This window comes from Elephas maximus, chromosome 1, assembly GCF_024166365.1.
Source record: "Elephas maximus indicus isolate mEleMax1 chromosome 1, mEleMax1 primary haplotype, whole genome shotgun sequence".
NCBI classification, from domain to species: domain Eukaryota; kingdom Metazoa; phylum Chordata; class Mammalia; order Proboscidea; family Elephantidae; genus Elephas; species Elephas maximus.
This window is the reverse complement of record NC_064819.1, coordinates 4,292,623-4,307,949: the sequence shown is the minus strand read 5'-3', so window position 1 is coordinate 4,307,949 and position 15,327 is coordinate 4,292,623.

Sequence of the window (15,327 nt, the reverse complement as noted above, 5' to 3'; positions counted from 1 at the left end):
AGTAGGAGACTTCAACACACTACTCTCCATAAAGGATAGAACATCTAGAAAGAAACTCAACAAAGATACACAAGATCTAAAGGCCCCAATCAGCTAACTTGACCTCCTAGACATATATAGAACACTCCACCCAACAGCTGCAAAGCACACATTCTTTTCCAATGCACATGGAATGTCCTCCAGAAAAGACCACATCTTAGGCCACAGGGCAACCTGAACAAAATCCAAGATACTGAGATAATACAAAGTATCTACTCTGACCACAAAGCCATCAAAGTAGAAATTAACAACAGGAAGAACAAGGAAAAAAAAAAAATCAATTACATGGAAACTGAAAAACACCCTGCTTAAAAACCAAGAGGTAATAGAAGAATCAGAGATGGAATGACAAGTTCCTAGAATCAAGCGAGAATGAAAACACATCATACCAAAACCTGTGGGACATAGCAAAGGCAGTCCTCAGAGGTCAATTTATAGCAATAAATGCATACATCAAAAAAGAAGGAATAAAATCAAAACATCAGCTACACAACTTGAACAAACAGAAAGAGAACAGCAAAAGAAGCTCACAGCCCCCAGACGAAAAGAAATAATAAACATCAGAGCAAAAATAAATGAAATAGAGAATACAAAAACAACAGAAAGAATCAACAAAACCAAAGTTGGTTCTTTGAAAGGATCAACAAAATCGACAAGCCACTGGCCAAACTGACAAAAGAAAAACATGAGAGGATGCAAATAACCCAAATAAGAAATGAAACGGAGAACATTACAACAGACCCAACTGAAATAAAAAGGATCATAACAAAGTATTATGAAAAACTATACTCCAACAAATTTGAAAACTTAAAGGAAATGGTCAAATATCTAGAAACGCACTACCTACTCAAACTAACACAAAATGATATTGAAAATCTGGACAGACCCATAACAAGAGAAGAGATTGAAAAGGTTAAAAAAAAAAAAAAAAACTCCAGACAAAAAAAAAGCCCTGGCCCGGATGGCTTCAGTGGAGAATTCTACCAAACATTCAGAGAAGCGCTTACACCAGTACTACTCGAACTATTTCAGAACATAGAAAAGTAAGCAAAACTGCCAAATTCATTCTACGAAGTCAGCATAACCCTGATATCAAACCCAGGCAAAAACACCACAAAATAAGAAAATTTTAGACCACTATCTCTCATGAATATAGACACAAAAATTCTCAACAAAGTGCTAACCAATAGAACTCAGCATCATATCAAAAAAAATACACCACAACCAAGTAGGATTCATACCAGGTATGCAAAGATGGTTCAACATTAGAAAATCAATGTAATCCACCACATAAATAAAACAATCACACGCATAAAAGGCATTCAACAAAGTCCAACACCTGTTCCTGATGAAACCTCTCAATAAAATAGGTACAGGAAGGAAATTTCTCAACATGTTAAAGGGCATCTACTGGGGTTTTTTTTTAATGCAAAACCAATGGCCAACATCATTCTTAATGGAGAGAGGTTGAAAACATTCCCCTTAACAGGAACAAGACAAGGATACTCTTTATCACCACTCCTAGTTAACACTATGCTGGAAGTTCTAGCTAGAGCAAAAAACAGAAATAAAGGGCATCCAAATTGCTAATGAAGAGGTTAAACTGTGCCTAGCCAAAGTTACCACTTACCTATTGTCTATTTAGCGTTTTTCCTCCCCCCATAACCATCAAAGATTATTTCTTTTAGTGTGTAAATCCTTTCATGAGTTTTTACAGTAACGGTCTCATATGTTATTTGTCCTCTTGTGATTGACTTACTTCACTCAGCATAATGCCCTCCAGATTCCTCCATGTTATGAGATGCTTTACAGATTCATCATTGTTCTTTATCATTGCGTAAAACTCCGTTGAGTGTATGTACCACAGTTTGATTATCCATTAATCCTTTCAGAGAGTACACAATACTGGGGAAGCCAGCACAACTTGTATAAGCAAGGTCATGGAAGCTCCATAGACACCTCCAAACTCCCTGAGGGACCGAATTGCTGGGCTGAGGGCTGTGGGGACTGTGGTTTCAGGGAACAGCTAGCTCAACTGGCATAGTTTATAAAGAAAATGTTCTACACTCTCCTTTGTTGAGAAGCGTCTGGGGTCTTAAAAGCCTGTAAAAGCCTGTGGACAGACGTCTAGGATACTCCACTGGTCTCACCCCTTCAGGAGCAAGGAAGAATAAAGAAAACTAAAGATACAAGGGAAAGATTAGTCCAAAGGGCTAATGGACCACATTTACCATGGGCCTCACCAGACAGAGTCCAGTACAACTAGATGGTGCCCAGCTACAGCCACTGACTGCTGTGACAGGGATCACAACAGACGGTCCTGGACAGAGCTGGAGAAAAATGTAGAACAAAATTCTAATTCACAGAAAAAGATCAGACTTGCCGGCCTGACAGAGCGTGCAGAAACCCTGAAAGTATGGCTCCTGGACACTCTTTCAGCTCAGTAATGAAGTCGCTCCTGAAGTTTACCCTTCAGCCAAAGATTGGACAGGTCCATAAAACAAAGGGAGACTAAAGGGGCACAGTAGCCCAGTGGCTAGGACTAGAAGGCAGGAGGGAACAGGAAAGCTGGTAATAGGGAACTCACGGTTGAAAAGGGAGAGTGTTGACATGTCGTGGGGTTGTTAACCAATGTCATAAAACAATATGTGCACTGTTTAATGGGAAACTAGTTCTGTAAACCTTCACCTAAACTACAATTAAAAAAAAAATTCTACCGCTGACAAACACCTTCATGATAAATATACTTTTATATATATATATAAATTCTAAATGTTTTGACTTCTGGATTCAACAGTAATTTGTATATACTTTACTGGACTCCAAACTTGACACCTGATGCAATATTTTTTCCAGATTCTGAGAGCCTTATACATATTACACTCAAAGTTAGTTCTAATGGTATTAATGAGGCCTTGTACTTTTTTTTTCAATGGGGCCAATTCATTTTGCTTAGGTTCTGCCAAAAGCCTCTAATCAAAGCCCAACATCTTGCATAAAAAAACATGCTGTATGTCCCAAGGCAGTCTAGGTTAAGATCTAGAGGATTTCATCCGTGTCTATTAGAAGCTGTACCTGAAATACATGTCCTATCAACAAGGGCTTTCACATTGCAAACAGTATATTCCTTATATGCAAGGTATTTTTGGTTCAATTCCTTATTTTGTGCTAGATTTCTCTAATTCAGTGCAACTAATTTTGGCAGAAACTATTTTCTTCTTTGCATAGTGAAAGGCACTTTGTTTTTACATCTTAGTCCTTTTCAGGAATCTTCCTTTGGCTTCCTGCCGGGCTTAAGTCTCTTTCCCCGCACCTCTCCACCCCAACGTGGGAGTATCAGACCAATATGTGGGAAGAATTTGACTCTGGGGAATGCTATGTTGAGTGACAAATGGATGAGGATCAAGGTTTTATTGAAGCATCTGAACCGCATTTAATTTTCCGTGTTGTTTTATTTGTTCCTTCTGGCTCTCAGGATATTGAATTTTGTGGGCTCTGGTTGGGTCTTTGGTACTTCAGGCGTTTAGTAATAAGAAACATAATCCGCTTTTCCCGTTAGGATAATAAGTCCTCATTTACGTTGAGGACGGCTTCTCCGAGCCATTTTACATACTGGTTTTCTAAACCTTCTAAACGAACATATTTTCTCTTAGAGTCCTGGCATTGCTCCGGTGACCTCAGCCCCTGGCACTCTGAGCTACCACCCTCCAAAAAATAGAAGAAGAGGAAAAAAAAAAAAAAACCACCGCTGAGCAACCCCGACTCTTAGCGACCCTATAGGACAGAGCAGAGCTGCCCCATGGGGTTTTCAAAGCTGCAAACTGTATGGTATTTTCAATCGCATCATATGCATGCGAAAGCTGGACAACGAATAAGGAAGACCGAAGAAGAATTGCTGCCTTTGAATTGTGGTGTTGGCGAAGAATATTGAATATACCATGGACTGCCAAAAGAACAAACAAATCTGTCTTGAAAAAAGTACAACCAGAATGCTCCTTAGAGGCAAGGATGGCGAGACTGCGTCTTACATACTTTGGACATGTTGTCAGGAGGGATCAGTCCCTGGAGAAGGGAATCATGCTTGGCAGAGTCAGGGTCAGCGGAAAAGAGCAAGACCCTCAACGAGGTGGACTGAAACAGTGGCTGCAACGATCAGCTCAAGCATAACAACGATTGTAGGGATGGCGCAGGACCGGGCAGTATTTCCTTCTGTTGTGCATAGGGTCGCTAAGGGTCCCAACGGACCTGACGGCACCTAACAACAACAACAATCTGTAGGAAAGCACAGTGCCACATCTTCTTCCTCCAGAGCGGCTGGTGGGTGCAAGGGATCCACCTTTTCGCTACCAGCCGAGCGCTTTAACCACTGCGCCACCAGGGCGCGCAAGAATTCAAGCCAGATTCCGTGTCACCTGGCGCGCCACCGCCTCCCGGACCCTCTCTCCCGCTGTCCCTCCCATGGCCAGGGATCCAGCGCCATCCCGCTGCCCCCGCCGTGCGCGACGGCGACAGCAACAGCGACAGCCTCTCCCCCCCCTCGACAGCCGGCCAGCGCCGCCGCCGAGGGGCACCCGGCTGCACGCGCCCCGCGCGCCCCAGACACCTGCCGCTCACTGGCCGCCGCCGCTGCCCCTCACCCCACAGCGCCCACGGCCATTGGCTCCAGGCCGCCGCTCGTCATCCTCCGGTCTGGCCGCAAGTCCCGCCCCCGTCGCCGGGTCATTTAAGTTTATCACAAATAAATAAATAAAGGAGGAAATAGAAATGCGTAGAAAGTAAAAGCAGGAGGGAGGGGGCGGGGCGTGGCGGCCACTGGGGGAGGAGCGGAGTAGACAGCCAAACTTGATCGCGCCTGTTTGCACCAATCCTGGCTCACTTCATTCAGCGTTGACGGATTCTCTCAGCCAATAGCCTTGCAGCTCTCGGATCCCTGCACAACGAGAAACAGCTGACCTCTCCAGAGTGGGCGAAGGGGCGGCAAGGGGAGGTAAGTGGGAAGGCGGCCGACCAATCTCATGTTAACAGTTCTCTGAGCGACGTTTCTGCGCTCCAATGAATCTTTGAGATAGCGGATTGGGCCTCTTCTAGCACTCCGGCGGTGTTTGGTTCTGTTGTACATAGGGTCACTATGAGTCGGAACCGACCGGACGCACCTAACAACAACAGAAGGTGGTAGAAATTAGGGCTGAGGCGGATGAGGGAGGGACCAGAGGAAGGGAGGAGGAAGAGTGCATTTTGTTTATGGGCGGTAACCTCAGGAGGGGCGTCCCATTCTGATTGGCTCGCCGAAGCTCAGAGTGGCATGACAGCCACCCAATAGGGGGAAGAGAGAGAAGGTTCGCGACATGCGGCGCCCAATGTGGGCCTTTCGCCGAAGAAGTAGGGGCGGGGGGAAGTTTAGGAGTTGAGGAAAGAAGATTAAAGAGCGCGAGGAGGTAACGCCAAAAACTCTAATTTGTTGTGGGGCGGGCGGGAGGGCGGGGTGTGTGCGCGCCGAGGGGACCCGGCGTCTGCGAGGCGCTGGGAGTGAGGGGCGGCGGGCCGGGGAGGGAGGGGAGCGGGGTGGGGCGGGGGGAGCGAGTGGCGGAGCCGCCGCGCGCGCCCCCCAGCCCCGTGCGCGTGCCCGCCCCCAGCGGAGTCCGTTTGCGCGTGCGCGGCGGCGGCGGCCGAGCCCGAGCCCGAGGCCGCGCCCGAGGCCGCGGCGGGGAGGGTCCTGCCGCCGGAAACGTCCGCAGCCGCCTGCTTTCTCCTCCCCGCGCCCGGAGCTGCCGCTGCGGAGAAGAGGAGCTGCTGGCGGCGCCGCGTGTCGCCCGGCCTCCGCCGTCCTCCCCGCCTGCCGTGGCCCCGCCGTCTCTGCAGCGTGCGCGGAGGGCTGGGGGCGGGAGGGCCGGGCCCGGAGCCGCCGACGGCCCTGCAGACGCCCCTGCAGACGCCTGGCCTCCAGGACCAGCGAGTCGGGGGCCTGGGGCGCGGAGGACCGGCCGTCCCTTTTCTCCCGCCTTTGGGGCCCGGAGGACCGGCCGTCCCTTCTCTCCCGGCTTTGGGGCCCGGAGGGAGGACCGGCCGTCCCTTCTCTCCAGCCTTTGGGGCCCAGAGGCCCGGCCGACCCTTCTCTCCAGCCTTTGGGGCCCGGAGGACCGGCCGACCCTTCTCTCCCGCCTTTGGGACCCGGAGGACCGGCCGCCCCTTCTCTCCCGCCTTTGGGGCCCGGAGGACCGGCCGTCCCTTCTCTCCCGCCTTTGGGGCCCGGAGGACCGGCCGTCCCTTCTCTCCCGCCTTTGGGACCCGGAGGACCGGCCACCCCTTCTCTCCCGCCTTTGGGACCCGGAGGACCGGCCACCCCTTCTCTCGTCTTTGGGGCCCGGAGGGAGGACCGGCCGTCCCTTCTCTCCAGCCTTTGGGGCCCAAAGGCCCGGCCGACCCTTCTCTCCAGCCTTTGGGGCCCGGAGGACCGGCCGACCCTTCTCTCGTCTTTGGGGCCCGGAGGGAGGACCGGCCGTCCCTTCTTTCCAGCCTTTGGGGCCCAGAGGCCCGGCCGACCCTTCTCTCCAGCCTTTGGGGCCCGGAGGACCGGCCCCCCCTTCTCTCCCGCCTTTGGGGCCCGGAGGAGGCCCGGCCGCCCCTTCTCCTCCCGCCCTCGGGCCCCGGGGAGGCGTTCCGGAATGTGTGTCCACACCTGAGAGAAAAACACCTGGGAGCTTGGGGAAAGTTGCAGAGGCGCGCTCTGTCTGCACTGGGGCGAACCGCCCGCCCCGCCCCGCCCCGCCCCGCCCCGCCCCGCCGCCCTACGCGCCAGAAGCTCTCTTCCTTGTGTGTGTGTGTGTGTGTGTGTGTGTGTGTGTATTTAAGGATGCTGAGAAAGCAGGAGGCAGAGATTTTTTTTTTCCCCCGAAAAGTTGTATTGATAAACACAACTTGCACAAACATATGCTAGGCACACACAGAAACGATAAACAGGAGCTAAAAACACAGTATGGCGTAGCTAGGCTACCTAGCGCGGTAACCGGCGATCTCTTACCCTAAACGGAGGTGCGTGGGGTCGGGAACAGGGCTTCGCTATCCGGGGAGGAGTTTGGGAGCCCGTGGGTGTAGCACCGTCCGTGCGAGCAGCCTTGGCTCGGGCTGAATTGAACATGTTAGCTTTCTAGACAAGCGAACGTTTTCTCGACTGCTACTTTTTTTTTTCCTTAACCATGAGCAATACCAAAATGTGGTTAAAGGTGGAGGATTTCTCACTGCGCGGCCGCATCATCAGCTTCAGCACGTAAAATGGGCAAAGGCCACATTTACCCAGTGTTTTCAAGTGGACTGTATTCTAAAGTTACTGTTGTAACTTGTTGAGATGGAAAGTTTTTAACAAATCATAATTACGTTGAAAAACAAATTGGAAAACCTATAAACACTCAAATGATAAGCAGTCATCGTTAATTTAAACTGATAGAGGGTTTGCTTGGATACCTGTTGCTCACCTCAGTACCTTTTCCTAGCATGCAGGAACAGTTGGGTAAAACCCCTCTTGCTTCTCCCGTGTATACCTTTTGCTCAGTCAAGATTTGGTCACTTTCCACATTTCTTCTTTACTTGCAGGTATTTCAGTATATTTAGAGAAAAAGATAACCCACTGACGTTGATTTTCATACTTGGTTTGCTCTTTGCCATTCTTAATCAGAAAGTATCCAAGTTAATACCCATGGCTCCATATTGCTCTGCTGTATTAGGGATAGACTTTTCCCAAGAAACCTTTTGGACTTGTCTTTGGAGAATTGCTGATGTTATTTGCTGTTCATTACTCAAGGTTTACTACCTAAGATAGAGATTGTGATTCCTAGTGAGCTCAGTTTCGGAGGGGGGCTTTAGTCATGAGAAAACAGGGTGTTCAAACAGGTGAGAAGAAACAAAGGTTTTCTAGAAATATAGCAGCTGCTTAGATATTTGGACAGTTGGGTATTTTTGGTTTTGTGATTTCAGATCTCATCTTACAAACCAGCTAAATACAGACCTTTTGCAGAGGAAGATCAGGTGACTACCAGCACCCAAACCAGTACACCTGTGGTGGTCAGGTCTTGATTTTAACAGGCTAAAGAAAGAAGTAAGACTAAAAATGGTCCAGATTTATCCATGTTCAGGAAGAAGTCTTTATGTTTACCTTTCTAGGGCAGTGTTCTAAGGTTTTCTATGACACCAAGCAAATACAGGTATTGTTCACGTGTACACTTAGCTACTGAAGGACAATATGACATTAAATTAAATAGAGGAAAGAAACTTTCATGTGGGGGGTTATAATTTTTTGTCTGTGTTTAGAGCTACTAGTTGATGTGGTGTGGTGCCAGTTTCTAATTAAGTAGTTAGATGGGGAAGTTTTTGAAACCCACAGATATCCAGCAGCCCTTGGTGTCAAGAATTCCATTGCTTGGTATAGGAAGAAAACTTAAAGAAAAAGCTGTTTTGAATGAATTATTTTTGTCTCAGGAATAAAGTCTTCAGAAAGCTTCTTAGCTGACTGGTACTTCCTAGAAAAAAGGTTAGACTGAATTATTAGGTCATTGTCAGAGACCAAAAAAGATACAAATAAATGTCTCAATCTAAAATTTATAAAATGAATTACAAATTATTCTGAAAAGCTTCAGAGTAAGTGGTAAAGGGAAATTTTAAAATATTTGTTAGACTCAAAATAGTCATTGTTTATTCTGAAATGGATGGTTAAATTCACCAACTTGTTGCTTATGGGTCACACACGATTCTAGACACTTGGGATATACCAGTGAACACAATTGGTAAAGTTACCTGCTTGTGTGGAGCTTAAATTCTAGGGTCACAAGTACTTTGTATGCCTCAGATTGCTGGAAGAGGAGATTGTTTCCTGAGGCTTTAAAAGTTAGCTGCTTTCTTGTTTTAGGGAATAGGATTTGAGAGGCTTTCTGAAGTCTGAGTGAGGGTGGAGTTTTACCAGCTGTCTGGGATAGGACAGGAAAAGCTTACCTTTATTCATTTGCACCACTCATTGTCCTGAAACATTCTCCGTACATTTCAGTAGGTCTTTTTGACAGGTAATCTTTTTATTTTTTTAATAAATTTCAATGATCTCTTGAAATGAATAAAATATTTCTTTATATTTAAAAAAAAAAATCTTGTGTCTTGAAAGGGACTGTGAAGTTGTTACGGAGTGTTTCTCCTTAGCAAAGTGTGGTAAGACAAAAGCGAGACTGTGAATTTTGGGTTAGGATTTGTTTTAGGAGTATTTCTGAAAAAAAATCAAGTGCCTAAATCTTTCTCCTTCATGGTTTTACCAGGAAAAGAGGGAAATTCATTGTAATTAATTTAGAGGTGACATTAAAAGAGAGACAGAGAGGGGTCTGCACAAATTGCTTTGTTATTTAAACCTTTCTTTCAAACTACAAAAGCATTTGATTGGCACTTCACTGATTTAATGGACCATTTGTAAAGAGAGAGGAACGTTACAGAAGGTTTTAGCATGACTTTAAATCTAATCATTTAGTCCGTAGGTGTAAAAATCCTAGGTTTCTAACAGAAGGAAACCGGGGGTGTTTAAGGGAGTATATGATTTAGTGCTGAGTTTGTTGCCTCAAGTAATTCATAGTTCTCAAACAGCAAGTTCTGATTTTTGTTATTTTTCTTCATCACAGAGGGTCTTATTTTGTTAACCAAATGCAAGTTCAGTTCTTAAATAGGATAACTTTTTTACAACAGGCCTCCCTTCCCCAGTCCCCTCATTTCCAGTTGTAAAGGACTTGGATATCTGTAACTAGGTCTTTATTTATGTTAATTTGTAGAATAATGACCTTCCAGAAATGGTACGCACTTTAGAGTGCATTGAGGCTGCCTCTGGCTATTTGTATACAGACTTGCCCTGATCTGAAAGCTATAAATAGAAAGACTTAGGAAGAAAAGCAGAGCCTTTAAAACCAGTGGAATAAATTGTTTTCACTGAAATCTAATTTTAAAGAGCAAAGTGGAAGAATGGTTATTAGAATGGTAAAGAACTAACACGTTTTCCTTTTTCTAGTAAGGATGGCCCACCCATGTGTGGTTGTGTGCCTGTGGGTATATATTTTTATATAAGCAGTTTTTAAATAAAGATCTATTTCAGTACTGGGTAAATAAATCCAATCCTGTCTTGTGGTCCTTGACATGGAATAAGTTCAAAGTTCCCAGGTGATTTTGTTTAACTCCTGTTGTGAGTTACCGAAACTTTTTCCGAGCAACACGAAAACACAAGCTAATCTTTGTAAAGGACATAAAAATGTTGGGCTAAAATGTATTTTGGGAATTTTTTAAAGCACTGTTGCCCGTATTTTTAAAAGCACTATTGTCTCTAAAGGGGAAGAGATTTGAAGTGAAAGTGCAGAATTCTTAGAATCCTGTATCTCCATCATAAGACTGTTGAGAGTTTCAAGAAGAGGTATTCATAGGGCAAAAGGTAAAATCTTGACATCTGTCAAATTTTTCTAGTAATAAAGGAAGTATGACTCATTTTAATAATTCACATATTTGTAAGGTAAGTGTAAGTATGTGTAGAATGAATTTTAAGTCAGAATTTGGGGTGTTATTGGCTAGACACAGTCATTTCTTTGCCAGAGATACTGGGCTGTGTGAGGGCTAACCATCTGTCAAGTGGTAGAGACAAAGAAGGGTTTGATATACTAGTCTAAAATTTCTACAAACTTGTTTTGAATTGTATTGTCATTTTGTTTTGGCCTTCAAACTCTGTGTTGACTATGTACTGGGTCAGTCACCCCACTCTGTTTTATGAACAAATCTATTCAAGGTCTAGATGAGGTTACTGTCACAGTTGATGTGATCTAGAGCAAGATAAAATAGGTTTTGATTTTGCTTTCATGTCATGATCAGAAACTCACAAGTGGGCCACCCACTAGCAGTTATACAAATGACTTTAAGCATACTCATTTTCACCCACTCATTCTTAGTTTTGAGTGTCTTAGTTCTTTTGGTTTATGTATTCAAGCCTTGTTATTTCAAACCCATTCCTGAGCTGTTTGGGTTGGGGGCTGGGGGAGTTGCAACAGGAATCCAGATTGCCTGTTTTAGGTACAATATGGTGTGATGTGAAATTGAAACAGCAGATTGGTGAGAAACTTTAGTTTCAAACAAATATAAACTAGTTTGTTCAGTGAAGTCATACACAAAACAGTAGCCTTTATTGACAGGGCAACATCTCCCCCCCCCCCCCCCCCAGTAATTTCCACATCATGAGGTCACTTTGGTTCTTTGTGCCAACAGCCTGTATCCAGGGCATCATATAAGAAAAAGAACCCATAACATTGCTGATTGTCATGGTATACTTAGATATGGCAGGCTACAGAATTATTTATAGCAGTGCTAATTATATCAATAAAAATAGCAATATTAGTGCTGTGAGTGTCAAAATCCATTCCTGACAGTATGAGGTAAACAGAACTACAGTCAAACAAAGCAGCCAGCCTGTCTCTACTGTCAGCTCATGAATTTGCCCTTCAGGAAAAATACACACACAGGGTAGAGTTAGGTGTACTGATTTAATCTCTTTTTCAATTGTGTTTGATTGTTCTAAGGTGTTCTTTATTTCTAACTCAACACTATTAAAAGATGTGCATTCTTAGTTTTAAAATTCTTGGTATCCATTTTCTTACTGACTTTGTAAGTCAGTTTCTAGAGATTTACTGATTTGTAGTTAAGAGCTTTGTAAATTACCAGAAATTCATTGTATGCGTAGCCTCATTTTTGGACACAGATTACCACTGCAAAAGGAAACTGGAAGAACCTCTAACAATTTTATGATATAAAAGGAAACATAAACTACCACCAACACACACGCATACACACAAACACACAAAGTCTCAATAAATCTCTGGCTTCCTCTAGACATAAAACACGTCCTTTTCCATGGTTTTGATTTTAAGGAAAAGCATAAATTTTCTCGGTAGTTTTAATTAACTTCCAATCCATTTTTATAGTTTTATGACATTTTTAACTTACTTTGCGAGGCATTTAAAATCAAATAAGTGAAAGTCATTCAATCCAAACAGCATTTTTAACTTGAGAGGACATCCCACTTTTCAATCACTCATGTATTAGATTTAATTCTTACTTGATTGCACCATTGTCAAAAATCCCAGATAACAGATGCAGGAGAGGTGGTTCTCAGTCCAGTGCTACCACTAACTAGTTGTATGATCTTGGAGACTTAGTATAATCAGTTTGAGTCTTCGCCTCAGCTTTTTCGTCTGAGAAGGCAGCACAGAGACAGACCTCGTTCAAACTGAGGGAGATTCTGCTGTGCTCTCTACTTTGGTTTCAGGAACCAGTACCAAAAAAAACCAAACCCACTGCCATCAAGTCGATTCCGACTCATAGCGACTCTATAGCTGGCTTAAATGTGGGCCACCTAGGACTTGGAATATAAAGAACACTGGTTTTGGCACAAAGACGTGACCATCAATCCTTTCTTGAACTAGGAAGGAAGTTTAGGTTGAGTACAAAGAGATGCAACTTAGAGTAATAACCTATGTGGTAAACCTGAGGACAGCTGTCATTTACTGAGTGCCTACTGTGTATCACACTGTGTGCTTTAGCTAATTTAATGTGTAAATAACCATCTGTCATAATTATTTTTGATCCTAGTTTATGAATAGGGAACTGAGACAGAAGTTTTCTAGGTCACAGATGAAAGTAGACAATTCCCAGAAAAGATTGAATTTGTCTGTGGATCACCAGCTTTTGGCATAGTGCATACACTGGAGTAGCTGCTGAAGTATATTCTGAATGAATGGAGGAAATAAAGATGTTTTTCAGATACATGTCCCAATTTTCCTGATCTTTTGAGTTTTTAGTCAGAGCAAAAAATTACCCTTGGTGTCATTCTCAGTGAGACAGTGCTCAGTGTCCTGAGAGATTAGTTTAGTCTTACATTTGTATGATTTTTTTAAAATTGGAATTCTTCATAAAAACATTAAAGATCTTTACAATGCAGGCTTACCAGATTTCTTGGTCATTATCCTGAAATCACTTGCTATGGCATTTATAATCAGAGTTTCTGTTCGTTGCCCAGTTTTCAAATACAAAAAACAAAACAAAACCCCTGTTAGCTTTCCGAAGGATTCAGTGGATATGTGGAATCAAATACATTCAATTATCCTTTAATTTTGTTTTATTTCATTATGTAACATAGCCTTTGATCTCCTTAAAGCATACAGCTTGTTTGACAGCTATTACCTTTGCACCTTCACGGATTTGGTGTTTTTAAAGGAGGCTCCACCAGGCTTCAGATGGAATAGAATCTAGACTTTTGTCAGGTAACTTTGTCTTCATACTGAAAGAAAAGCTCAGTTTTACCTGATGGTATAAATGCATTTCTACCAAAGTAATTCACTCAAATGATCAGCTCAGTTAAAGTCCCATGAGTTTGGATTATAGTTAGTATATCCAGCAGATGTTAATGAAAAAGAAATTAGAGAAACATTCAAAATGCTTTTTTTTAAAACTTCAAATAAATGACATCAAACCAAGTGAAAACAGATATGTATGCTGTGTATGCATATATTCTCATATACTGTTATCTACAAGATGCTAAAGGCTTGAAAAGTTTTTAAGAGATAATAATCATTGTTGCGTTATACTGCATATATGAGTTGAATCATCTGAGTGGAGTCAAGGAATAATGAAGACCCTGGACTTCTATGTCTTTTCCTTATAAAAACATTGCTCATATTTCCTTCGGACCCTTATTCTTAGCACATTAGGAAGTGTAATAATTAGTATGCTTCAAAAGGATACCTTACCTGACTGGGCAAAATGTACCGTGACGTTAGAAAGACGCTCGACATTCACCTTACGCGTGGCACCTTGGACCTCCTGGTTCACCGTCATTGGCTCTCTGCTTCGGTTCTTGTTCTTTGACATCTGAGTCACCTAGTCTTAACAGCTGTGTTGTTCACATCTCCCCTTCCATTATATACTTGACCCTCAGAGAAGTACCTTTGAAAATTCATGGTCTTAATAACTTTTCAAGTTAAGGGTTGAGAGCAAGGCAATACTATGTTGAAGGGGTGACGAGCTGAAAAGCAGGATGAAAAAAAAAAACAGTATTCCAGGTTCTTATTCACATATTCTATGTTGTAGTTTTGACATTTATTATAAAGCAGATTGCCAAAGTGTACAAAAGCCAAAAATAAACGGTTGTTGATTTTCTGTCATTTTGGGTTATACATACTTCTGTTTTATCTATCAATCATGTATTAACGAGTTTTTTTTTTTATACAAAGGTGGGTACATCAGGTGTAGAGTGAGTCTAATTCTGTTTGGTGTTTTATATTACATTTAAACCATGTTTAACTCATGACTCAAATTCTTTGACATTTATCAATTGGGAAATGATGACATTTACAACTATCCCAGACTGAACTGTGGGTCCTTAAGGGCATCTTTGTACCCTGGTGCTTAGCACAGTACCTGGCACACAGGAGGGATTCGATAAATGTTTGTTGAGCGGAGTCTTTTGTATTTATATTAGGTAGATTATGTTGATCATTGCTTATCAGGCCATCCGTTCCTTTATTTTCTAGTGACTCTGGTTCAAGTTTAGCATTGTTGTAATTGTTCCTGCCCTGTAGGCTTTCTCTATACTTTTCCAAAACCCAAGCATTTTTACACATGCACATGATATTTTATCCTTTTAGGTACTTAATGAAATCCTATCATAGTAGAAGTCCAATAAAAAATTATATTTATCATGAATCAGAAAAGAAATACATCAGAATATCTTCCATCAATGGTGAAGCAAACCTGCTACAATCAATTCAGAATACTGTGCTGGAATAGAGTATACAGAATTACGCTACTTGCTGATTCAAGGGTGAAACCCAGGTTTCATATCCTATAGAATTCTGACCTGGATAGTAGGACAACCTATTTTGCACATCCTAGTTTGTGACTGAGGTTTTGAAAATCTTACATATGCTTTCTAATTCTCAAAAAAAAAAAAAAAACATAAAATTTCATGCAATTAAAAACACAGTTTTAAAGAAGTTTCCTGAATACAACGAAGCACTTTGAGGGGCAGAGTAGCAGGGGCAGGGGTCTGGAGACCGTGGTTTCAGGGGACATCTAGGTCAAATGGTGTAACAAAGTTTATTAAAATGTTCTGCATCCCACTTTGGTGAGAGGCGCCCGGGGTCTTAAAAGCTAGCATGTGGCCATCTAAGATGCATCAATTGGTCCCAACCCACCTGGAGCAAAGGAGAATGAAGAACACCAAAGACACAATGAAAATAT